The sequence below is a fragment of the Malus sylvestris genome, chromosome 16 (assembly GCF_916048215.2).
Source record: "Malus sylvestris chromosome 16, drMalSylv7.2, whole genome shotgun sequence".
Lineage (NCBI taxonomy): Eukaryota > Viridiplantae > Streptophyta > Magnoliopsida > Rosales > Rosaceae > Malus > Malus sylvestris.
This window is the reverse complement of record NC_062275.1, coordinates 39,382,826-39,410,725: the sequence shown is the minus strand read 5'-3', so window position 1 is coordinate 39,410,725 and position 27,900 is coordinate 39,382,826. Positions and strand designations below refer to the sequence as shown.

Sequence of the window (27,900 nt, the reverse complement as noted above, 5' to 3'; positions counted from 1 at the left end):
GAAAAACATGTTCATTTGAGCAACATCTATGGCATGCTATTAACAATTAGAGGCGGAATCATGCTTGTATGCACTCAAAAACAAAACATTACCCATGAAATTCAAAGCCTAGTAGAATGGTGAACCAAGACTCAACTCAAAACAAAGTGAGTTAAGAAACTTTATACCTTTGTTGATTCCTCTTTGCATAAGCAAGGGCTAATCACCCAAGGAGAAGGCCTTCATTCTTGCTTCTTAGCTCAATCGATTTCTTGGATGAGGATAGTTGAAAGGATAGTCCAAGTGTTGGAAGTATGCCCACAAAGCCACTCATTTGATGTAATAGCTTTTGGAATACTTATTGTATTAAACTTTTATATGTTTAATGAAGGGCAAAGCTTATTGTTAATCACTATTTATTGTATCATGTGTTTAAGCAATAAGGGAATCCAAGGGATGTATTTGATCTAAGAGACAAGTGATCTAAGTGAGTTAGATTATCGAGACCATTCTCTTATGTTCATTCCTAAAACGTTCCTAGCCATAGGATTGCCAATTGGGCATTGACAATCCGCTAAGGTTAGTATGTGTTATGTTGACTCAAACGTGAGTATGAACTAGTCTCAAGTCATTTGGTGTTGGACACTAAGACAAACACATAGGTGCTCGAAAAAGGTAATCGAGTACACTGAACGACGATCAAAAGAGAGTTCGAACATACATGTCATGTATGAACTCTAAAGTTACAATATGCAAAGTAGTCCTTTGACCTGAGGCATCATAGATGTCTAATGGTTAGGTCCTTGATCTTTGATCATGTCAAAGGCATTCCTTCGGATTGTCCACGGCATTGTTGGGGTCAAGCTATCTAGTCATGTAGGCATATGAATGCACAACAAGGGATCTCTAACCTTCCATGGTGGAGGGAGAATACTCTAAGATATGATTCTAAAGTCTTTGGCCAAAGTAAATGAATATGACTTAGGAAGTTTGTTCCAAATCATATTCAAATGAATCATATAGGAAAGTATCACATTGGATAGTAGACATGAAACAAACTATCACTTAAACAATGTGATTAAGAGTATTGTATTAGAGAATGACCGTATTGCATTGTAGTTGTAACTGGATAGGTTCTCCAACCAATTCTACTTAGCTTGGGTAACCATGATATGTTGCTAGGTGTCACTCATGGTTTGTGGAAGCCCTGAAGATTAGCAATCACTAATCTTAAGGGAGAATTGAAATGTGGTTTCAATTCACAATCGATCGTTAAGAGTAACATCGCCCACTGCCTCGCTAATTGGAACCTAATGGATCGCACACCACATAAGGATGTTAGTGAAGAAATTATATGAAATGGATAAGCAATTAAATGGTTTAATTGAAGAATGGTCAAAGTTAATTAATTATACGAAAGGTTCGTATTGGGCTTTTAAGTTAGTTTGGGCTTCGGGGTCCAAAATTGTTTTGGTCCACTAGGCCCATTATGTTTAAGTTGTATGACAACTTAAACAAATATGGGCATTTAGCCCAATAACAAAAGGAGGCCGGCCATAGCAAGGGTAGTGGGAAATTTTGCTTAATTGCAAGTTTGCCACTAACCTAAGAGATGAAGTATAAAGTCATCTTTATAGCTTTGTTTCTCATTAGGGTTTTTCTAATAGAAATTGGGTGAAACATTTTCTCTCATTTTCTACATAGAGGCCGGCCACTTAGAGGATTTTTACTAGCATCTAAAATCTCTCTAAGTCATCCATATCATCTTCACAATATACATCTTTGGTGAAGAGACTTAGAGACATCAAGTTTTCGATGTTTTTGGAGAACAAATCCTTTTTCCTCAAATCATCAAAGGAGCACTAAAAGGGAGGAAAACACAAGGAAGATTCAAAGAGATTGGAGGTGACTTGAAGGCCCTCCACTTGGGTGAATCCCTTGTGTAATCAAGGATGAGCTTCAAGGGTAAAGAATCACTAAATCTTTACTTCTCTTTAATGTTGTTAAAGAGTTCATTTTGGTTCACCATATACTAGGCTTTGAAAGTCATGGGTTTTATGAATTGTTTTTGGGTGCATGCCTACTTTAAAGTGTTGATAGCTTGCATGTGTATTCAAATGTTCATACTTGTTCTTAGCTAGGACAAAATTTTTCCTTCAAGTGGTATCAGAGCCTAGGCCTAGTGTATGGTGAATCCTTTTGGGTTTTGTGATGTTCATATTTTGTGATTTAAATGTTGTAAATGTTACAAGCTTTGTTCTTGCTTTTGAGTATATAAATTTTGCTAGAAAATTTAGCATCTCAAATGTTGTAGATGTATTTCATTTAAGCATGAATATTGGAACTAAAATTTGGTGCCATGAGTTTTGGGAAATTCGGCCAAATCCTTAGGGTGACTTTTTGGGTTCATGTTTGTCTTGTTAAAATGGTTTTAAGGTGACTTTTGGAACCCCTAAGTACCCTAGGATATTAGCCCTCTTTTGAGAGGTGAAAAATTGAGTTTTGGTGAATGAAAACATCCATGGAGCTATTATGAGTTTTCATGGTGTTCTTCAAATGTTCTTGAAGTTCTTGCCAAGAACAAAAAGGTTTGAAGTTTTGATTCAAAAGTTTTATGTTTCTTCATAAAGTTTTGGTTTAATTTTGATGGGTGATGGATATTGGTGAGAAGTGATTAAAAGGATTTAATGTTTGTCAAAACTCATAAATGTTTTACAAAACATTTTCTTACAAATCATCAATTTCACCTCACCCACCAAAATCCACTTGCATATTGCACATGCATGCACTAAAACCCTTTCACACTTGTTCACACCCTCCATGGCCGGCCACCCCAACAAGTGGGGTACTTTTGGGGCCTTTTGTGCAATTACATAAAGTTGTGAAAATTTTGTGTTTTTGCATTTTGGTCCAAAAGTTTACGTTTTTACGTTAAGGCCCTAAAACGCTAAAGGACAAATTGTTTTGATCCTTTAATGATGTTTTTACATTAATGAAATTTTGGGTTCTAGTTGAAATTACATGAAGTTGTGGACTTTTGTGTTTTTTTTAAAGTGACCCCAAAAGTTTTTGTATTTGCATTATGGCCCAAATGTTGTGGTCATAGTTTCCTTTTGGCCCAAATAAAATGAGAACAAAAATTGGTTTGTCTCTTTAATGAGAATTGGATTTTCATTCTATTTAGTTCCATTTAAATCAATTCTATGGATCCAAAAAAACCAATTGTTTAAAGTTGCTTTCTTAGTTAATGTGATTGATTAAGAAAAGGGTGATTATGAACTAAAGGCCACGATAATTGAGCTATGTGATTGGCCGCTTTACATTATGAATGTTTGGGTTTGGTAGTGTAGATTTGAATGTAATTTGATTAATTCTATTTGTTGTAAATGGACATAAGTCCATCATTTGATTTATGTTGTAAAAGGGCATAAGCCCTTATTATTATTTCATGTATTCCTTTTTTGTTTATATGTATGCAAAATGGAATAGTTGGGTCCAACGCCCAATAGGAAATAACGGTTTAATTGGATTAAACGCGTAACTAAAATCAACAACTATCTACCTTAAACCCAAGGTCCAACACAAGGCTCGTGTTGGATCAAATCAAACGGTTCATAATCATCCTAAAACCTAATATGACCATATAGTCCATATGAGGATGCAATGCATTCGTTAGTAGTTCCATATAGTCTCGCTTGTTTCAACGAAACAGTGGGAGTATTATATGCTACTAATTCATATTAACTTGGACCAATGGTTGTGATAGGCCCAAGTTCTTTTAATGTGATTAAAATGTTTTGATGTAGCCCAAAACTACTCCCTCAAATCAAATATTATGTTGATAAGCGAGAGATGTTTTGAACATCTCTTCGTAGGCCTTCCACCGTGGTGGGTTCCAAGCGTTTGTGACTCATGCACCGGCTTCACCCTATCATGGGGAAGTACAAAGCATGTGCTTACATCCAGGAGGAATCCATATACATATGATGAGGTGAGTGTAGCCAATGAGGATAGCCGACATCGTATCATCGTGAGGCTATTCTTGAACCCCTATACAAACTAAGCATGGTGGGAATAACTTAACTAAGTGCAATGAAGCCGACATCGTATCATCGTGAGGCAACATTCTCTAGAGGCCAAACGGATGGGTAATTACAAAAGTTGTAAATGAATAATGCGTTATTCTCTCATCATTATTTTTGCTAGCCAACATCGTATCATCGTGAGGTGGGCTTGGTAATGATGAGTCTCCCATAACCCGCTAAGAGTTCAATATAACTCTCGAATTCTATTGAGGGATGTGGAATTTGCCAAAAATAGTGGGTGGTACTATTTGATTCAAAGACCCAATCAAATAGTTTTAAACAAACAATCTAATACGATTTCTGTTATGTTATGTAGTGAACGACATGCCAAAAATTATACCCACCATTATACTTGACAAAAGGGGCCTTAAGGGCCAACGTTTCCTTGCTTGGTATCGCCACATTGAGAATGTCTCAAAGGTGAAAGACATATTGTATGTGCTTAAGCAATCCCCTCCTCATGTACCTCCTACGAAATTAGCTTCAAAGGAGGAGTGTCAAAACTATGTTAGACACTGTGAGGATGACTTACAAGCCAAATGCTTAATCCTCACTTCACTTAGTAAGGAGCTTATGAAGCTACATAAGCACATGGACACTTCTTGTGCCATGGTTGAAAGTTTGCATAAGATGCATGACATTGAGACTAGTAATGTACGATTCTCAAATGTTTGTAGTCTAATGAATGCCAAAATGGCAATGGGGACATCGGTCCATAAACATGGACAAAAGATGGAAAAGATATTTAAAGATCTTAAAAGTTTAGGAACTTCCATCGATGGGAAAATGGCCCAAGATTTTTTCCTTGCATCTCTCTCGGATGATTTCACTAAGTTTATTGTAAACTATAAAGTGAATAGATTCGATCATTCTTTGAAAGAGATGATTGACATGTGCTGTAATTTTGAAAAAGGTTTCAAAAGGGACAGTGGGAGTGAGAATGCAATGATAAGGAAAAGGTTGCATAAGAAGAAGGCAAAGAAATCCAAAGGAACATGCTTTCATTGTGGAAAGGATGAACGTTGGAAGAAGAAATACAGGGTGCGCATTGCGAGCCTTATGACACGAACTTTTGAAGAGACTATTTCTGTCATAGAGAGTTCTTTTACAGTGAGCTCCAGTTCCTGGATATTTGATTCAGGCGCTAGTCAACATATCTGTAATACGATGCAGGGACTAGTGGGGAGCAAGCCACTGAGCAATGGGGAGATGGTTGTGCGAGTTGGGAACGGCACTAAAATCTCTGCAAAAGCAACAGGCACCTACATGCTTAACCTACCCTCTGGGGAAGTCCTGGAACTTAAAAATTGTTTATATTTTCCTTCATGTATAAAGAATTTGATTTCCATCTCTAAGCTTTTACGAGATGGGCACTCAGTATTGTTTGACAAAATGAGTTACACTTTATACTTGAACGGTCGTATTATCTCTCATGGTAATATGATAGAGGGACTTTTTCACCTAGAGACAAATAGTGGGATGCACTGTATTGCAAGCAGGAATACCTCAAAACCCAAAAGGGCTAGAGAAGAAGTTAACCAAGAAAAGATGTGGCATCTTAAACTTGGACATGTGAACCTTGAAAAGATTCACAAGATGTCGAAAGACGGATACATCCACCCATTAGGTAATGACCGGATGGGTACTTGTGAATGTTGCTTGAAAGGGAAGATGACCAAATCTCCATTTACTGGAAAAGGAGAGCGTGCCACTGAAATTCTAGGGTTAATCCACACTGACGTATGTGGACCTATGTCTACCACGTCGAGAGGAGGCTTCTCCTACTATATCACATTCACCGACGATCACTCTCGGTTTGGCTATGTGTATCTTATGAAGTACAAGCCAGAATCCTTTGAAAGGTTCAAAGAATTCAAGAATGAAGTTGAAAAGCAAACTGGGAAACAGATAAAGATCCTAAGATCGGATCGAGGGGGTGAATATCTGAGTAACGAGTTCCTAGATTATCTCAAAGAGTGTGGAATAATATCACAGTGGACTCCACCGGGAACTCCACAACTCAATGGATTTTCTGAAAGGAGAAATCGAACCTTGATGAACATGGTTCGTTCTATGATGAGTTCTGCTGATCTACCAATAACATTCTGGGGATACGCTCTATATACAGCAGCTTACTTGCTTAATAGAGTACCTTCCAAATCAGTTTCACAAACGCCCTATGAGATATGGCATGGAAGAAAGTGTTGGAAATGTGCCCTAAAGCCAATCATATGATGATACTTTACGGACATTTCACATGTTAAACTAATCTAGTTTAAATATAAATGGCAAATATTATTGTTTGAGCCGTCTCATATAAATGTTATATGCTTAAACGATAAAGTCCAAGGAATATGTGATTGGGAGAATGCAATCTAATGAAGTTAGATTCATGAGACCATTCTTTCGTAGACACATCCTAAATGTTCCTGATCAGAGGATTGTCAATTGGGCATTGACAGTCCGTCAAGATCGGTACGTGCTATGTCTTCTCTCAGGGAGAGTGACTAGTCTCGAGTCATTGGTGTGTGTGACATCAAGACAAGTACGTAGGTGCTCAGTAGAGAATGAGTTCACTAAACGCGATCAACAAAGAGTTCTCATACTCATGTCACATGAGAACTCATGGTTGGGATAATGCAAAGTAGTCCTTTGACCTGAGGCATCACAGTTGTCTTGTGGTTAAGTCCTTGATCTTTGATTATGTCAAACGTCATTCCATTGGAGTGTCCACGGCATCGTTGGGGTTAAGCCACTTAGCCATGGAGGCAAGTGAATGCGCAACAAGGGATCTCTAACCTTCAAACCGTTGGGGGAGAATACTCTATGATATGATTTAGAATCTCTGGCCAGAGTATGAATGAGATTTAGGAATGCATTCCAAATCACATTCAAGGTAATCATATAAGCACACGAATCACATTGGATAGTAGACATGAATAAATAAACTATCAAACCAAACAATGTGGTCAAGAGTATTGTATTAGAGAAAGACCGTATTGCATTTGTAATCCCAAACTGAATAGGTTTTCTCTACCTCTTCTGATTAGCTTGGGTAACCATGATATGCTGCAAGGTGTCACTCATGGTTTGTGGAAGCCCTAAACGTGTGTAATCACTAAAGGGAGAATTGAAAGTAAGTTTCAATTCACAATCGATGTAAAATGGTTTTAATCGCCCACTGCCTCGCTAAAAGGAACCTAATGGATCGCACACCGTGTAAGGTGGAGATTGAAGAAACAATGGAGATGAGTAAGAATGATTAAATGGTTTAATCATTTATTTATGGCAATGATTAATTAATATGTTAATTAATCAAACGAATAAGTTCGTTAAAGACCTTGGGATAGTTTTGGACCTTAAGGCCCAATGGGCTTCGAACGTCAAGCCCATTAACTTAAGTTGTATGACAACTTAAAGAATAATGATTCACAAAGGCCCAATTAGTCCAAAATATCCTAATGGCCGGCCATATTGTTTAGGGTAGTGAACTTGGACTTATTTACAAGTTTGCCACTCAAATGAATAAAGGTATAAATATGACTTTATAGCCAAAATTCATTAATGGTTTGTTTTGGAGAAAATTGGTGAGAACTTGTCTCTCCATTTCTCTCTAAAGAGGCCGGCCACCTTGGGGGGTGCATCTTGCAATCCCACTACTCCAAGGTCACTCATTTCTTCTCCAATCTCTCCTTGGTGAAGAGACTTAGAGGTTCTCAATTTTGGGAACTTGGAGAAACCTATTCTTCCATCCAAATCCATAGATTTAATATGCAAGGAATGAAGGCCCTCTCTTTGGGTGATTAGCCTTTGCTTATGCAAAGAGGAATCTACAAAGGTATAAATTTCAACTCACTTTGTTTTGAGTTGAGTTTTGGTTCACCAATCTACTAGGCTTTGAATTTCATGGTTAAAGTTTTGTTTTTAAGTGCATGCAAGCATGATTCCGCCTTTAATTGTTAATTGCATGCTTATAGATGTTGCTTAAATGAACATGTTTTCACAAAATAATCCTTCAGAAAGCCAAGTCTTAAACACATTAAGATTTGGGGTTGTGAAGCATATGTCAAGAAGCTTGAAGCTACTAAGCTTGAAGCAAGATCAGTAAGATGCTATTTTGTGGGATATCCTAAAGAAACTATGGGATATGAGTTCTACCATCCTGACGACCAGAAAGTCTTTGTCGCCAGAACTGCTAAGTTTCTAGAGGACGAATTCGTTCTCAAAGGAACTATAAGCAAACAGATGGAAATTAATGAGATTAATAATGAACCACAAACAAGCACTGGACATATTGACAACCCTGTTCCTGTACCCCTAGTTCCACGTAGATCTGAACGGGTTAGTAAGCCACCTAAGAGGTATGGCTTAGACAATGACTTTGATGAATTGTACCTTCTAGGTGACAATGAAACAAAGGAGGACCCTAGAGACTACACTAAAGCAATGTCCGACATTGATTCAAAGAGATGGCAAGAGGCCATGAAATCCGAGATGGATTCCATGTTTCAAAATCAGGTCTGGACTCTTGTAGACCCTCCAGAAGGTATTGTACCTGTTGGAAACAAATGGGTCTTCAAGAGGAAGATAGGCGTTGATGGGAACGTGGAGACTTATAAGGCTAGATTAGTAGCCAAGGGTTACAGGCAAAGAGAAGGGATTGACTATGAAGAAACTTTCTCTCATGTAGCCATGATTAAGTCCATTCGGATTTTGCTTGCTATAGCTGCGTACCATGATTATGAGATCTGGCAAATGGACGTGAAGACGGCCTTTCTGAACGGCTACCTAGAGGAAGAGCTCTATATGACTCAACCCGAAGGTTTCGTGTCCAAGTCTGAAAAGACTAAGGTATGCAAGCTTCAAAGATCCATTTATGGACTTAAGCAAGCCTCCAGGAGCTGGAACATTCGTTTCGACACTGAAATCAAAACGTTTGGTTTTACTCAAAACGAAGACGACAATTGTGTTTATCAAAAGGTCGTTGGGGATGCAGTTGTATTCCTAGTGTTATATGTAGATGACATATTACTATTCGGGAATGACACTGCAATACTTTCTTCTGTAAAAGTGTGGTTGTCCAAAACCTTCCACATGAAAGATTTAGGAGATGCATCTTATGTACTTGGGATAAAGCTCTATCGTGATAGATCCAGAAAATTAATTGGATTATCCCAATCTATGTACATTGATAAGGTGCTAAGTAGGTTCGAGATGGAACAATCTAAGAAATGCTTTCTTCCTGTAAGACATGGAATTCACCTTTCTAAGTCCATGGAACCTAAGACTCCTGAAGAGATAGGGCATATGAGTAGGATTCCTTATGCTTCCGCCATAGGAAGTCTCATGTATGCCATGATATGCACAAGGCCTGATATCGCATATGCTGTGAGCATTACTAGTCGATATCAATCTAACCCAGGATTAGAACACTGGGCAGCTGTCAAGACGGTCCTTAAGTACTTAAGAAGAACTAAGGACATGTTCCTCGTATATGGAGGAGCGGCAGAGTTGCGAGTGGAAGGCTATACAGACGCAGATTTCCAATCTGACGTCGATGATAGAAGTTCCAACTCCAGATATGTATTCACTCTGAATGGTGGGGCTGTCAGTTGGAAAAGCAAGAAGCAAAGTGTAATTGCTGATTCCACGACAGAGGCTGAATATGTCGCTACAGCTGAAGCCGGCAAAGAAGCGTTCTGGATGAAGAAGTTCATTACTGAACTTGGAGTGGTTCCAACCATTACATCACCAGTAACTTTGTACTGTGATAATAGTGGGGCGATAGCTCAAGCCAAGGAACCCAGGGCACATCAAAAGAACAAGCATTTTGACAGGCGCTTTAATATCATTAGAAGATATGCTGCCGAGGGGAAAGTCAACATCCTCAAAGTTGCCTCAGCCGATAACGTAGCAGATCCACTGACAAAGCCAATGTCTCAAATCCAGCTTGATCGTCATATGGATAAGATGGGTATTAGATACATGGGAAGATGGCTTTGAGTGCAAGTGGGAGATTGTTGGAAGTATGCCCACAAAGCCACTCATTTGATGTAATAGCTTTTGGAATACTTATTGTATTAAACTTTTATATGTTTAATGAAGGGCAAAGCTTATTGTTAATCACTATTTATTGTATCATGTGTTTAAGCAATAAGGGAATCCAAGGGATGTATTTGATCTAAGAGACAAGTGATCTAAGTGAGTTAGATTATCGAGACCATTCTCTTATGTTCATTCCTAAAACGTTCCTAGCCATAGGATTGCCAATTGGGCATTGACAATCCGCTAAGGTTAGTATGTGTTATGTTGACTCAAACGTGAGTATGAACTAGTCTCAAGTCATTTGGTGTTGGACACTAAGACAAACACATAGGTGCTCGAAAAAGGTAATCAAGTACACTGAACGACGATCAAAAGAGAGTTCGAACATACATGTCATGTATGAACTCTAAAGTTACAATATGCAAAGTAGTCCTTTGACCTGAGGCATCATAGATGTCTAATGGTTAGGTCCTTGATCTTTGATCATGTCAAAGGCATTCCTTCGGATTGTCCACGGCATTGTTGGGGTCAAGCTATCTAGTCATGTAGGCATATGAATGCACAACAAGGGATCTCTAACCTTCCATGGTGGAGGGAGAATACTCTAAGATATGATTCTAAAGTCTTTGGCCAAAGCAAATGAATATGACTTAGGAAGTTTGTTCCAAATCATATTCAAATGAATCATATAGGAAAGTATCACATTGGATAGTAGACATGAAACAAACTATCACTTAACACTACAAAAAAAGTAGTCATTACCGATGAAGATTTTTCAAGGGCCCAAAAAAACCATCGTAAAAAGCACATTTTGCGACCATAAAATATGAGTCGTCGGTAACATGGCATGAAACAAATTTGTATTACCAACGCACATGATATCCTCGGAACAAGTCTCAAGTTTCGTCGGAATTGCACTTTTGTTTGGCGGTAAGAATTGGCGCCAGTTGTATTAACGATAAGTAAAGTTCTTATTGGAAATAGAATGGTTATTTCCAAAGGTGTAACATGTTGACGAAATTGATTTTGCAATTTCGAGGGAAAAAAAGTCCTCTTGGTAATGTTTTTATAATTTTGAGGGAAAAAAAAGTCCTCTCGGTAATGCTTTTATATTTTCGAGGGTGATTAGTTGTTGTCGAAAGTAATCATATTTTTCCGACAAGATTTTTTCTTTGTCATAATAAATTTTAAGGCATATGGTTTTGTTGGAATCAATTATTTACTAAAGGTCACATGTGTCATTTGAATATTCTTGAAATAAGTTTAATGCTTAATTTAAATTCTACAATAAATACATCATATAACTTATAACACATATGGAGAAAATTGGACCATTAAATTAAAAATAAAACCATTGAGCAAAAAAGTGTATAACTTAATATAGTATTCTATGATAAAGAAATAATTTGCATGCCTTTGTTAAATCATAACATTTGTCATTGACATTGAATAAAGTATAACCGTCAAAATATGCTTTTAGAAGCAAACATTCTTCTCCTAAGAATCTCAGAGAGTCCAATACAACCAAAAGTAAATATGCTTTTAGAAGCAAAAAAAAGGGAACCGAATCTCCTCTGCATCCTCGGTCCATTTGGGTTTGCAATGGATTACAGAATACATGCTTTTCTTCCAACTACCCTCAACCGCAAACAGAGCCAAATAAAATTATAGAAAATTAAACATAAAAAAGAAAACCCAAAATTCCATTGATCTGAATAAGAAAGGAAAATAGAATCAAGCAAAAGTGGAGTCACAGAGAGCATACCCAAACCAATAGCAGCGTTCCAACCCGTGTGATTTCACAAACTTCTCAGCGGAGGAAGAGAATAACAGCATTCCAACCCGTGCGATTTCAGACGTCCGACGGAATGGAGGGAGAAAGTCAAGAATGCCCAAACCATAAAACGGAGGAATTGGAGTTCACAAATCCAAGAGTTGTTTATCCCAACTAAATTTATACGTAGGTTTATTTTGGGTATAATTAAGCAGTACTAAAGTGGAGGGATTGTATACATTAATTTGGGTATTAAAATATTACATACACGCAACAATAAAACCGTATTTTTGACCAAAAAAAACACAAAATCATATTAAAATAGTATTATCCATTAGTGCAAATATTAAATTGAAGATCGAATTCGTTCGTCACACTCTTATAGGGCTTAGGAGTGTAGTTGTAAAAATCAGTTGGGGTTAAAATAACCGTTAAATCGTGAGTTTTCGTTTATAACCATTGAAAGGTTTCGTCCCGTTACCTAATATCTGAATGTTTGTTTTTTGCAATTTTTTATGTATGCGATCTTGAAGCATATACCAATAAGTTTGACGGTTGGATCGTTGAAACTAGTTTTGTAGAATGTGTATTCCTTCAAAACGATAGATTCAACAACACTTGGAGGTTATTTTATATTTTCATTAAGTGTAACATAATAATTTGTGGTATCCAGTAGTGCAAATATTTTAAATTGAAGATCAAATTCATTCATCATAGTCTTATAGGGTTGAGGAGTGTATTTGTAAAAAATCATCAAAATCGAAGTTAAGATCACCGTTAAATCGTGAGTTTGCGTTTATAACCGTCAAAAGGTTTTGTCTCGTTACCTAATATCTGAATGTCTGTTTTTTGCAATTTTTTACGGATGCGATCTTGAAGCATATACCAATACGTTTGATGGTTGGATCATTGAAACTAGTTTTGTAGAATGTGTATTCCTTCAAAACGACAGATTCAAAAAACACTTGGAGTTTATTTTATACTTTTAAGTTGAACATAATAATTTGTGGTATCCACTAGTGCAAATATTTTAAATTGATGATTAAATTCATTCATCATAGTCTTATAGGGTTGAGGAGTGTATTTGTAAAAAATCATCAAAATCGGAGTTAAGATCACCATTAAATCGTGAGTTTGCGTTTATAACCGTCAAAAGGTCTCATCTCGTTACCTAATATCTGAATGTCTGTTTTTTGCAATTTTTTACGGATACGATCTTGAAGCATATACCAATAAGTTTGACGGTTGGATCGTTGAAACTAGTTTTGCAAAATGTGTATTCCTTCAAAACGACAGATTCAACAAACACTTAGAGTTTATTTTATACTTTCATTAAGTTGAACATAATAATTTGTGGTATCCAATACTGCAAATATTTTAAATTGAAGATCAAATTCATTCATCATAGTCTTATAGGGTTGAGGAGTGTATTTGTAAAAAATCATCAAAATCGGAGTTAAGATCACCGTTAAATCATGAGTTTGCGTTTATAACCGTCAAAAGGTCACATCTCGTTACCTAATATCTGAATGTCTGTTTTTTGCAATTTTTTACGGATACGATCTTGAAGCATATACCAATAAGTTTGACGGTTGGATCGTTGAAACTAGTTTTGCAAAATGTGTATTCCTTCAAAACGACAGATTCAACAAACACTTAGAGTTTATTTTATACTTTCATTAAGTTGAACATAAGAATTTGTGGTATCCAATACTGCAAATATTTTAAATTGAAGATCAAATTCATTCATCATAGTCTTATAGGGTTGAGGAGTGTATTTGTAAAAAAATCATCAAAATCGGAGTTAAGATCACCGTTAAATCATGAGTTTGCGTTTATAACCGTCAAAAGGTCACATCTCGTTACCTAATATCTGAATGTCTGTTTTTTGCAATTTTTTACGGATGCAATCTTGAAGCATATACCAATAAGTTTGACGGTTGGATCGTTGAAACTAGTTTTGTAGAATGTGTATTCCTTCAAAACGACAGATTCAAAAAACACTTGGAGTTTATTCTATACTTACATTAAGTTGAACATAATAATTTGTGGTATCCACTAGTGCAAATATTTTAAATTGATGATCAAATTCATTCATCATAGTCTTATAGGGCTGAGGAGTGTATTTGTAAAAAATCATCAAAATCGGAGTTAAGATCACAGTTAAATCGTGAGTTTGCGTTTATAACCGTCAAAAGGTCTCGTCTCGTTACCTAATATCTGAATGTCTGTTTTTTACAATTTTTTACGTATGTGATCTTGAAGCATATAGAAACAAGTTTGACGGTTAGATCATTCAAATTAATTTTCCATACTGCAAATATTAATTTTTGATAATGTTCAGGGTTTTGGCTTTTTTCCTTAAATGAATGGTATGGAACAATATTATTTTATATTTAAAAAAAAATGTTTGTAGAATTTAGTGTTTTGCCGTTTCCCAAAAATAAATTTGGCTTCCCTCTTCTTTTTCCCACAATTCCCAAACTCTTGTTTTTATGCAATTTAAGCAGTTTGGCTTTTTTTCCAAATTAATTAGGGTTTTGGCATGTCCCTCCCTTTTCTCCCCCAATTTCCAAAAATGTTTCCTAAAATTTGTTCCGCCGGCGGCCAAAAAAAAAAAGGAGGGAAACTACACTCTTGATTAGATTAGGGTTGCATCTGTGCCATTATTTATATTAATGCCTCCAACCTTCAAAGGAGGGAACAAAAACTCTCCATAATCAATATTTGAAGTGCACAACCGTGAGCATACAGGTAACCCTAAAGTCATCATGTTTGTCTAGTTCGTCCAGTTTAGGTTTTGTGACAATGAGTTCTCCTTGTGCCAATTTTAAGTTTACGGTTTATGTATATATTAAATTTCAATTTTATTCATTTTTCATGGCTGCTGGGATTTTCTAACAATTAGGGTTTATGTATATATTTTGCCTTCTGCCATTGAAACCCTAATTCTAGTCGATTTTATTTTAGCTTTCATGGTTTCGTTTTTTCATTTTTCTATCTTTCGGTACTATTGGCATCTAATTTTCTTGTATTTGTATGATTGATAGATATGGCAAAAAAAGGAAGGAGCCAAAAAATTTCATCTAGCACACGTCGTCTGTCATCTAGACTCTCTTTAAACCAACATGATACCACCACTGAACTACATGACAATGAAATGCAAGAGACCCAACATGCAAATGTGAACACGGAAAATTCCTGAAACGAAAGAGACAAGAACAACGCGCACAAACAAATATTATGTATTTTGATGATTTTGGGTTACAATCTCTCTCTATTTTGATCCTCTGATTCGATCTCCGTAAGGTGTTGATTTGTGGATGTTTCGTTTGATCCAAGGGCCGTCGAGGCTTGATCTTGGATGAACGAGGATGAACGGATCTTCAAGGGCTTTTGGGCTTGATCTTGAAGAATGGTGATTGACGGATCTTCAAGGGCTTTTGGGCTTGATCTTGAAGAACAGTGATGAACGGATTTCCGAGGGCTTTTGGGCTTGAACTCGAAGAACAGTGACGAACGGATCTTCGAGAGCTTTTGGGCTTGAACGGATCTTCGAGGGCTTCTGGGCTTGAACGGATCTTCGAGGGCTTCTGGGCTTGATCTCGAAGAACAGTGATGAACGATGAACGCTTTCTTCAAGGGCCGACGGGGCTTGGGCTTGATGAACAGCGGATGAGCAGATTTTGTTGATGTTGTCGATCCAAAGGGGCCGTTGGGGCTTGATCTTGGATGAACGGATGATGAACGATGGTGCTTTCTTCAAGGGCCGTCGGGGCTTGATCTTGAATTGGTGGATGGTTGATCCAAGGGCCGTCGGGGCTTGATCTTGGAAGAACGATGAACGAAGAACGAAGAACACTTTCTTCAAGGGCCGTCGGGGCTTGATCTTGAATTGGTGGATGATTGTTGATCCAAAGGGCCGTTGGGGCTTGATCTTGGAAGAACGATGAACGAAGAACGAAGAAGGCTTTCTTGATTCTTCGGGAACCTGGATGCTTGAGAGCTTCGGAGTTTCAGAGCTTCAGAGCTTCAAGAGTTTTGCCTAATGATTTTTTTTTTTGGTTCTCCAAATGAATGAAATGGGCTTGTATTTATAGAATTTTCCAAGGCCTAATTTTGAATATAATATTCCAGATGAAATAAGTCGTTTCTGCCAGGTGTTGACACGTGTCCTATTTGATGACTTTTCCAACTCATTTCAATTTTCGTTGAGTCACACGCTACGTGTAAAATTTATGTAATACATGAGCGTTGACACTTTGATTTACCGGTCAACATTTATTTACCGAAATTTCGATGTCTACAAATGCCCCCACTTCAAGGCACGTCGTATACATGTGCTTGTCACGTGTAGGAGATGCGTTTTGAAGTCCCTTACTGTAGATGTCGATCCAAGGGCCGTCGAGGCTTGATCTTGAATTGGGCTGGAGATTTCTTCAAGGGCCGTTGAGGCTTGATCTTGAATTGGGCTTGAGATTTCCTCAAGGGCCGTTGAGGCTTGTTCTTGAACTTTTGTTTGAAATTTCTTCAAGGGCCGTCGAGACTTGATCTTGAAGGTTGAAATTGGACCACAAGGAGCTTCATGTGGTAGATGATCTTTGGCTTTGGTAGTGGGTGAATCGGCACGTATTTTGTTGCGCTTGTTGACTTTCCACAGCTTTGATCTTGAACTGGGTTGAAGGATTTTCTGGATTCCTCCAATTGTTGATTTTCCACAGCTTATTCTTGAACTAGGTTTTGATTCAAGGGTGGTAGACACTTAATCTTGAATCGGACTTGTGATTTCCTCAAGGGCCGTCGAGGCTTGATTCTTGAAGGTTGACTCGAACACATGGCAAGCAGGCACGAGGTAAAGGTGACAACCTGTTTCTTTGTTCAATCTTTCTAATTCACACCTGAGCAGTTTGGTCAACGGTATGATCTTCAAGATTGATGGGCTTTTCTTCCAGTGGGTGACTTGATCTTTAAGGTTTGGATTCAAGGGTGGGGAATTGGCAAGTGCAGCCTGCAACGCCTGGCGAGTCGACCCGAGAATTTGAGGGTCAAAACGAGTCATCCACCCAGAGTGATTGCAAACATGATGATATGAGATACTTTTACTTTTGAAGAAGTAGCGGATGAATCGGCACGTGCTTTGTTGTGCTTGTCTCCACATGCTTCAATGTATCATTTTCCCTTGTCTTATCTATTCTTCTGGCAGAATGTAGCATCTTCTCGAGTTCTTCAGCTCAGACTCCTTCTACTGAGTTGACTGTGCAGGCTGCATTCTTCTCTGCTTGTTTCTTCTGCACGTTGTCTCCACATGCTGCAAGGTATCATTTTCACTTGCCTTATCTGTTCTTCAGGCAGATGTAGCAGCTTCTTTGAAAGTACAGCAACAGTGGGAGACGAGTACTCGAGAGCAGTGCTAGATAGGCAATCAGGGAAGGGTTCCAAGCAGTCGGTTCCTTACCCGAGTTCGAGTGGAAGTTCCGGCATATTGTTTTCTTTATCCTTGTCTTTGTAGGTAAGAACAAGGACAAAGGAAAGGACAGAGAGAACGCATGATATGAGATACTCTTGCTTTCTACCCTGGTGATATGAGATACTTTTGCTTTGGAGTCATTGGCTTGCAGAGGTACCCCAAGGAATAAGGAACACTGAATGACTCGAGAGGCTTCGTTGGGAAAGCATTCTCAGAGATGAAGAAAGGTTCTCAGAGATAAAGAAAGGTTATGTATGTCTGCCTTGCTATGGAGGGTGAAGGTGGACAGTTATAGGAAATTCTTTAGTACCTGTAGAGGTACTATTCTTTTATTCGTGTCGGCAACCAATGCGTGATTGATCAGTATGGCTTCACATGCTTTCTTCTTTATCAGAAATCTTCGACAAATTGTCCGAAATTTTCGTCAAGCTGAGTGTGCATGTGACAGGTGTTGACGAGGCTGAAAAAGACTGGCGCCTCTTCGATATCTAGGATCGGCGCTTCGACAAATTGCCCGTGATTTCCGCAAAGCTGAGTTTGCGCGTGACGGGTGTTGACGAGGCTGAAAAAGACTGGCGTCTCTTCGATATCTGGGATCGGCGCTTTAACAAATTGCCCGTGATTTCCGCAAAGCTGAGTTTGCGTGTGACGGGTGCTAACGCGTCTGGAAAAGCAAGATGCTTCTCCGATTTCTGAGCTTGCCTCTTCGATTTTTGAATTGGCATTTTCGAACTCTGAGCTCACCTCTTCGATCTCTGAAATCCCGTCGAGTGCTGATTTTTTATAGAGACACGCAGTTCGTTTCAAAGCACACTTGAATTTTAGCTTGTAGAAACTCCCTTCTTGCACTTTATAGATCTTGATTCGTCCGACCTCTTCTTTCTTCAACACCCTTTGAAAATGTCTGGACCCTCCGACCGTCGTTTTGATTTGAACCTTGGTGAAGAGGTAGTCCCGTCTTCTCCAGATAACATATGGCGCCCATCCTTCATATCCCCTACTGGTCCTCTTACTGTTGGGGATTCGGTGATGAAGAATGATATGACCGCTGCTGTGGTGGCCCAGAACCTTGTCACTCCCAAAGATAACAGACTACTTTCCAGGCGGTCTGATGAGTTGGCTGTTAAGGAGTCTCTGGCTCTTAGTGTGCAGTGTACGGGTTCTGTGTCCAACATGGCCCAACGCCTATTTGCTCGAACCCGTCAAGTTGAATCGTTGGCGGCTGAAGTGATGAGTCTCAAACAGGATATTTGAGGGCTTAAGCATGAGAATAAACAGTTGCACAAGCTCGCACACAACTATGCCACAAACATGAAGAGGAAAATTGACCAGATGCAGGAATCTGATGGTCAGATTTTACTTGATCATCGGAGGTTTGTGGGTTTGTTCCAACAACATTTGCCTTCGTCTTCTGGGGCTGTACCGCGTAATGAAGCTCCAAATGATCAACCTTTGGTGCCTCCTCTTCCTGGAGTTCCGCCGAGTGGTGTGACTTCAAACAGTCAACCTCCGACGCCTCTCATTTCTGGAGCTCTGCCGAGTGGTGAGGCGGCACCTGATCGTCCTTGAAGATCCCCTCTTGTAAATTTGATTTGATTTGATTTTTTTGTTTTTTTTGTTTTTGTTTTTGTTGTTTTTTTTTTAAGGTATGTATAATGCAAATTTATGTAAAATTTCCAGAAAAATCAATAAAATGGACTTCTATTTCTCTCAATGCATTTGTGTTTTTTTTTATTTTTTATTTTTTATATATATATATGTATATTTTTTTTTTTTCACGTGGACTGATCCACCATTCCAAAACCCTTCCCCTTTGCATGGTGCTAGCCATCAAGAATCCACCTTCTCTCCTTTTTTTTATTTTTTTATTTTATATATATATATATATATATATTTATTTATTTTATTTTATTTTTTTATTTTTTATTTTTTTGCTTTCACATGGTGCTGATCCACCATTCCCCTTTTCTTTTCTTTTTTCACGTGGTGCCAGCACCACTTTGCTCCACCATCTTTTTTTTTTTTTTTTTTTTAATATATTTTTCTGTATAAATTTGGGGTGGTGGGTAGAGGAATTTGCAGGGAGCGGACGAAGACAGACGGAGAGCTGGAGTTTGAAGAAGCGCTTCTCGGCCGGCTAGTCGTTTGACAGCGGTCTTTGAAGTTGTTGGCAGCTGCGAGGTAAGAGACGGAGGAGGTCTTTGGGTGTGGATTGTCAAACTTTGGTTTTGTCAATCTCATTCAAAGGCGGCAGCCATGGCAGAGGTGCAGAGGAAGAAGCTCCACCACTACCTTTACTGAGCACAGCCACTAAGCACAACCACTGAGCACAGCCATTGCACTGCCTGCCGAGCACAGCCATTACACACCTGTTGCACTATCACTAAGCACGGCTACTGAGCATAGCTACTGACCATAGGCACAGAGCACAGCCACTGCCCGTTGCACTACCTGCCATCGCGGATGAAGGCGAGAGAGAGAGTATGGAGCAGACTTCGAGTCGGAGGCCGTCGTCTCTTGGCTTATCTTGTTCTTGTTCAAGGTAGTGAGAAGAAACATCATTCCAAATGATCTGTTTGTTAACGTGACGAAGCATCTCAATTTCCAAGATTTTAACTTTTAAAACAAAACCAGAGTTTTGCACGATCTGAGGCTCCTGGGCAATGCCAAAATCCCAAGCTCATCGCCAGCCATACAGATCCCCGATGATCATGATTAGTACTCCGACACCGCGGCGATGATATCCATCACCTAAGACGGGAAGCAGGCCGAGGGTGATGGGGGAAGGTGGCGCGGCTGTTGGGTGGATTCATATGCAGCATTGCCCTTGGATCTGGGGCAGCTAGACTCATCAAAGTTGTCGGCGGTGGCGGATGGAGAGCCGGTGCCGCGGCTCCATGAGAGAGGCGTCGTTGGGAAGTGCGGGAGATGGAATCAGCGCCGTTCATGCCGCTTATCCTCTGATGCGAGACGCCGCCGTCGAATCTGGAATCGAACGACGCCACTTTGGAGCGTGGCATCCTGACCCCTGAGATCTTCAAATTTGAAGGCAAATGAATTTCCAAGACCAAGAGAAGGATAAGAAAACTTTCCATCAGCCCCATCAGAAGCCATCACTGTAGATAATTCACTTTGAGTATCACAATCATCGGGTGGCTCCAAAGCAAGTGCTGAATCCCAGAATTTTTTGCATCATTGTGTTTGCCATATCATTAACCGTTCCTGAGCTACTTTCAACCATAGAAACTACTGCATGAGTTATCTGCAGAACATCCAAGCAAGCAGCAATGCATCCATCTCTTTTCCACCAGAGTCAACTCAGGAGAGAGATTTTGCGCCACGACTCGCATAAGGATATCCTTGGAAGTTAGTATCCCCTTAATCTTGTTGCCCATTATAATTATGACTGAATTAACCTGAAACTCCCGCATCCTTTTTGCTGCAACATAGACAGGATCCGATGGAGAAACAACGGCAACCTTCATATTTTCACCAATGATGGTTGACAAGGAAGGCTTGAACATTCGATCCTTCATAGTTCTAGAAAAGCATATGGAGCAGAAAAATTGCCTCCCATCTGGCGTTCAACTCCTGTAGCAGCGATGGCACCCCCCTGCTCCGCTGCCTTCTCCAATCTTGGATCATCTTCTGAAAAGCTTCGAGAGCAGATGAATCAGAATTAACAAAAATAGGATTCCGCGTCATGATCTTCGACACAATTGTCTACTCCGGTCTCAACCCCTCGGCAATGACTCTAGCGGAAATGTCCTTGTCTGTCACAATTCCGGAAAGCAACGCATTTGAATCAGTTAAGAGCACAGCATCCACACGGCGAGTCGTCCCCTCGGGAATAGTTAGGGCTTTCGACAACCGTAGCTTCTTCACCGTCGTCTCCCTACCACCAAACGAAAGGGGAGGAGGAGATGAGGGTTTGCTGGTGGTGCCAATTAGAGGTTCCATTCTCGGGTGGGGGAGATTTCTTAATCGCGGCGGAGGGGCCCCGTCTTTGACTGAGACTGGTCCGCCTCACACCCACTTGGCTGCTCATCTCTCTTCCAGTCAGATTTGACCCAACGTTTATCCCATCCATCTTCGAAGCGTTCTTCGAAGAAAACCTTGGTGGCGAGGAGAGAGAGAAGGACCAGGGACAGCAAGCTCGAGTTCGAACCCTAAACGCCATCGTTTTCCGCACTGAGAGAGTCTGCCGCTACAGAGACTGATGCGGTTGATGATGATGTTATGTTGGCGAGATTGACAGCGCCAATGTGGAGGGAGCTTGATGAAGAAGGTGACGATGGAAGCAGAATGGGCCCTTAAGGTCTTCCTGATGGGCCTGTGCCTGGATTTCACGTGCGGGTCGGACGGGGTTTGCTCAAAGGACCAGTGGATTTTCTTGGTCTCTGGTGTGTGATAATGCTACCAAGCCTTGTGCAATCTGCCTCACCACAGCTGCACCAACTGGATTTAGGAATGATTCAGGCCCTAATTAGGTGATTGCTGCACCTTCTAGACTTTCTAGCCCAAGAATTTTGATCCATCCACTTCCTTTTTATTTATTTTATATATATATATATATATATATATTTTTTTTTTTTTTTTTGTGAAACTGTAATTTTTTTTTTTGTAAATACATAATAACATATGTATTCATTTTTTTTTTGTAATAAAATTGACTCTATTTAATAAAACATTTATTTATTTATTTTTTTGATGTGACTGAACTTGAAATTGAATATTCAAGCTGCCTACGTACCCTTCCAAAGAAAAAGATCAAGTCAAAACGTAGTTCAAATACATACATATTTTTTGGTATATATATATTTTTTTTGGTGCCGTTTGCAGTTTTAACTCATGCAGGCAAGGAGTGTTGGTGTCGTTTGCAGTTTCAACTCATGCAGACAAGGAGCGTTGGTATTGCCTTTTATGCTCGTGCAGACCAGGAGCGTTGTGCCATGCAGTTTAGGCTCATGCGGACAAGGAGCTTTGTGCCATGCAGTTTAGGCTCGTGCAGGCGAGGAGCTTTGTGTCTTGCAGTTTAGGCTCTTACAGACAAGGAGCTTTGTGCCATGCAGTTTAGACTCGTGCGGGCGAGGAGAATTTGTGAATTTTGTCAAGCAATCCGGGAGAGGCGTTCCTCACAATTTTCATAGCAAGGAGCTTTGACCGCGTGTTTGAAGAAGTTTTCGGGCAAGAAATCGCGCATCGTGATGGGGATGGACGATCTATGTGTCGAAATTTCATCATCTTCAACACGTTCACGTTGCTTTGAAGGTTGACAAGAGTTGCTTTGCCCCCTTTCCGATTGGCGGACTTGTGGATGAGACGTATGCTTCTTGTGCAATTTCTTAGGAGTGACTTGAGTCCATCCTTCTACTTTGCTTGTCTTGGAGGATGCCCCCAGCGGTTGAAGTGAAAACCTTGAGTCGGAAGAGCAAGAAGTGAAGGTGGTATAGTTTGACTTCGCCACTTCGTCAAGATCTAGCTCGATGATTCCTTTCTGAGCCAGCTTCATGATGAGATCTTTCAGCACGAAACATTTTTCTGTCGGATGACTGATGAAGCGGTGGAATTTACAGTACCTTGGGTTGTCGGTACGATTCATCTCTTCCGGCCGTCTGCACTCAGGCAAACTGATCACCTTCTTGTCCAACAGGTCATCCAGCATGGCAACTACATCAGAGTCGGGGAATGGATAAATCTTCTCCTCAAGCTCCTTCAGAGTGCGTCTACGCATCTCTTGATCACGAAAAGCTTCGGTTTGAATCGCCTTGCCTCGTGTGGAGATTTTGACGGGAGTTGTGTTGACCGTCATCGCTTCCTTGGTGGGTTTCCATGTGGCCTTTTCCACCTTTGTCCCAAGAACTTTGTCGTTCTTGTAGTCGGCGATCGGTTCTTTCTTCCCATGATGGGCGATGCTCAACTCCATGTCATGGGCGCGAGTAGCCAATTCCTCGAAGGTCCGTGGTTTAATGCCTTGAAGGATGTATTGCAAACCCCATTGCATGCCTTGGATGCACATCTCGATTGAAGAAATCTCGGAGAGTCTGTCCTTACAGTCGAGGCTTAGATTACGCCATCGGTTGATGTAGTCCATGACTGGTTCTTCCTTCCATTGCTTCGTGCTCGTCAGCTCTAGCATGCTCACAGTGCGGCGGGTACTATAGAAGCGGTTGAGGAATTCCCGCTCTAACTGCTCCCAGCTGTTGATGGACTCAGGCTCTAGGTCTGTGTACCACTCAAAGGCGTTTCCTTTCAGCGAGCGCACAAACTGCTTGGCGAGGTAATCCCCTTCGGTTCCTGCGTTGTTGCAAGTTTCAACGAAGTGGGCAACGTGCTGTTTCGGGTTTCCCTTTCCATCAAATTGCATGAACTTTGGTGGTTGATAACCCTTCGGCATCCTTAAGGCGTCGATCTTCTTTGAATACGGCTTTGAGTACAACCCGGAGGTATTTGAGCTCCCTTCGTACTGTGCCTTGATGGTGTTGGTGATCATCTCTTGCAGCTGCTGGATAGAAATAGATCCCATGAGTGCTGCTGCTTGGTCTGGCTTCGGCTTTGCATCGTTTTTCTCCACCTGAGGCTCATCTTCTTCGTCATCTCTTCTCTTTAGTGGATCATTCTCTGGGTCAGGTTTATCGCCGTCCTGCGCCTCCAGTCGGTTGACTAGTGCTGCAATTTGCAAGTCTTTTTCTTCCACAGTTCGGGTTAGCCTTGCGATCGCTTCATTCATTTGAGCCAGTTGTTCTTCAACGGAGGTAACGCCGATAGTCATGACTTGTGCGACCAATAGACGTGACTTTCCTTTAGACATCCAGGATGCTGATGAAGAACGTCGTTGGGTGCTTTGGGATGTCAACTTGTGTGCCTCAGCAGCATGCTTCGGTGCCCCCAGCAAGGTCAGGTTGATGACAGACTCACACCTTTGATGCTCCCCTCGCTCTTTTAGCGGCACCAATTTTGAAGCAGCATGTTGAGGAGCGGTTGTGGCGCCAATGGATTGTCCGTTTGCGGCAGAAGTGCTTAGGATCCTTCCATCAGTGGTTGCAAGAACGGCTTGTCCCTTGCTTGATGCCATTGACTTTGAAGTGTGCTTGGATTCCTTGAACGGAGAAAGAGATGAGAGGTAGAGATTGTCCCACTGGGCGTGCCAATTTGTGAACACGGAAAATTCCTGAAACGAAAGAGACAAGAACAACGCGCACAAACAAATATTATGTATTTTGATGATTTTGGGTTACAATCTCTCTCTATTTTGATCCTCTGATTCGATCTCCGTAAGGTGTTGATTTGTGGATGTTTCGTTTGATCCAAGGGCCGTCGAGGCTTGATCTTGGATGAACGAGGATGAACGGATCTTCAAGGGCTTTTGGGCTTGATCTTGAAGAATGGTGATTGACGGATCTTCAAGGGCTTTTGGGCTTGATCTTGAAGAACAGTGATGAACGGATTTCCGAGGGCTTTTGGGCTTGAACTCGAAGAACAGTGACGAACGGATCTTCGAGAGCTTTTGGGCTTGAACGGATCTTCGAGGGCTTCTGGGCTTGAACGGATCTTCGAGGGCTTCTGGGCTTGATCTCGAAGAACAGTGATGAACGATGAACGCTTTCTTCAAGGGCCGACGGGGCTTGGGCTTGATGAACAGCGGATGAGCAGATTTTGTTGATGTTGTCGATCCAAAGGGGCCGTTGGGGCTTGATCTTGGATGAACGGATGATGAACGATGGTGCTTTCTTCAAGGGCCGTCGGGGCTTGATCTTGAATTGGTGGATGGTTGATCCAAGGGCCGTCGGGGCTTGATCTTGGAAGAACGATGAACGAAGAACGAAGAACACTTTCTTCAAGGGCCGTCGGGGCTTGATCTTGAATTGGTGGATGATTGTTGATCCAAAGGGCCGTTGGGGCTTGATCTTGGAAGAACGATGAACGAAGAACGAAGAAGGCTTTCTTGATTCTTCGGGAACCTGGATGCTTGAGAGCTTCGGAGTTTCAGAGCTTCAGAGCTTCAAGAGTTTTGCCTAATGATTTTTTTTTTTGGTTCTCCAAATGAATGAAATGGGCTTGTATTTATAGAATTTTCCAAGGCCTAATTTTGAATATAATATTCCAGATGAAATAAGTCGTTTCTGCCAGGTGTTGACACGTGTCCTATTTGATGACTTTTCCAACTCATTTCAATTTTCGTTGAGTCACACGCTACGTGTAAAATTTATGTAATACATGAGCGTTGACACTTTGATTTACCGGTCAACATTTATTTACCGAAATTTCGATGTCTACAGCAAATATACAAGGTAATTTTATATGTGGATTTTTAATTTATATGTACAAAAAGAAAAGCTACAATGGGATTTTGACTTTGCCTAATCAAGTCTGGGTTCTTGGCCATCAGACTTGTAGCTTTTCCATGACTAGACGATCAAACTTGTAGCTTTTTAGGTCTATGACTAGACGATCAAACTTTTAGTTTTTTTGATTTGGTAGTTTTTAGGTCTATGACTAGACGATCAAACTTGTAGCTTTTCCATGATATATATGATGGATTAGTTTGAATCATTCTAATTTCTAACAATTTTTGTGTTTGATAACACGCATCATGAAATTAAAATAAAAAATGTATGGGTTTGATCATAAAATTTATAATCAAATACCTGAAGACAAAGGAAGATCAACTAAGAGGACTAGATGATTCGTCTCTAATTTTTTTCTCCCATCCCCGAGTTCAAATAAGCTTGATAGAAATTAAAAACAAGTAAATCATATGCTCAGTTGAAAACTTTATTCTTTGGTTAACAAAATAAATAAGTCAATTTCAAGTAGGCCAACTCTTAAATCTTGATGTTAGGCTAAAAACAATCCAACCATGTTTGCCATGCACTTGATTAAAAACTAATTTTTTTTGCAGTTTAAATTAACTAACCCCGTTTGCCTCACACTTATTAAAATCATGATGAAAAAAAAAAAACAATATATGCACAAATTCAATTTAATTTGGTTCAATTTTTAATAATATATCCTTAAAAAAAATTATATCAAACTAGTGTTGAACGGTTAGATATAAAACCAATTATTAAATTGGAATGTATAGTTTAACTTCAAAGTATACTTGAAGATAAAAGAGAGTGATATTTCGTTTGCTTAATTTCATGATTCAAAGGTTGTTGTTTGTTTTATAAACTTTGTCCTATGCTAAAAGAAACTAATTCTCTCATAATTATGTCTTACTTAGCTTTGTGTTTTCTTTGTAAAATTGTAGCCACGGCAACAAGAGGAATGAGTCAAAATAGAGCACCGCACACTACTACTCATTCACTTACATCCTCTTCAGACCAACTTGGTGTTACCCAACCATCACATGGTAGCGAAATACATGAGACACAACAAACATCTATTGAGAATCAACCTTCAAGTGTCCAAGGTACCTTATTTATATCGGTTTGAAAAGGCTAAAGAACTTTATGTATGTTATCATAATTTCAATCTTTTTTTTACATGATATTGTGTGTATTACCTATGCTTACATATTACAATTTTATTGAAGGAAAAAATGGACAACAAAAAGAATACTGCTATGGAAGAACAAAATGAAGTAAATGATTGGGTTATATACAAGGAGGTGATTGGTGGCCCAAGTCATAGTCGTCTTCTTGGTGTAGGTGCTGGCTTTAGTACTAAAGATGCATATCCCTCAAATAGCCAAAGTTGTAATAAACGTATGTGCTTAGAACGTGAAGAAAGCCATGAGCAATTGAAGGACCAAGTCCACACTTAACAGATAAGTTGAATTCTTTGCAAGAATTAGTTGAAAGATTGATGCCAAACAACTCAAATAATTATGCGCGCTCAGGACCATCTGCTTCTATGGTAAATTGTATTATTTCATTTTTATTGTTTGTCTTACTGTTGAATAATATATTATTTCTTTACTTACTCTCTTTATTGTTTGTTTGACAGGAGAATGTTGAAAGTTGGTCAGATGCTCAACATGAAGATTAGTAGTGCATCATACTTTCATTTTGATATTATCAAATATCTGAACTTGTTAGGTTTTATTCGTGGGATATTGTTCTTTTTATTTTTTCCAATTTAACTATTGTCCATTTTCTTTTTTAAATAATTTTATGAATAATCTTGCTTGGATATTGAGAAATTTAATACAATGGTTTGGTTAATTTATTAGTAACGATTACATACCTATTTTTATCATATTTTAATTTCAATATATAATTTAATTATAAATAGAATAATAGCTTTTTCGATTGTAAATTCCTCTTGTTAATGTGCACATTTCTAACAAAGACGCTCATATAGAAAAAACCCATTTTCAACCAAATATTGGTTATGAAAAAATTTGCGACGACTAAATATGGTCAATAATATTTATTTCCAATGAAGCTTCACCGTCAAAAATATATATTAACGACAAAACTTTACCATTGCAAATATATATATTCGACGAGTCTTCATTGTCAAAAATATATATATTCCTGACGAAGCTTGCCATTGCAAATATGTATTACCGACAAAACTTCACCGTTGGAAGTACATATTTT

General features: G+C 39.5%; 1 long non-coding RNA gene and 1 pseudogene across 1 annotated transcript; one reads left to right on the top strand and one right to left on the bottom strand.

The window, feature by feature from the left end:
• Positions 1-19,963: 19,963 nt before the first annotated feature.
• Positions 19,964-21,617, bottom strand: LOC126606458 (CBS domain-containing protein CBSCBSPB3-like; annotated as a pseudogene).
• Positions 21,618-27,158: 5,541 nt separating this feature from the next.
• Positions 27,159-27,526, top strand: LOC126607023 (uncharacterized). Its single transcript, XR_007617475.1, has 2 exons — positions 27,159-27,211; positions 27,302-27,526. It is a non-coding gene; the product is annotated as an uncharacterized LOC126607023 (long non-coding RNA).
• The last annotated feature ends 374 nt before the right edge of the window (positions 27,527-27,900 follow it).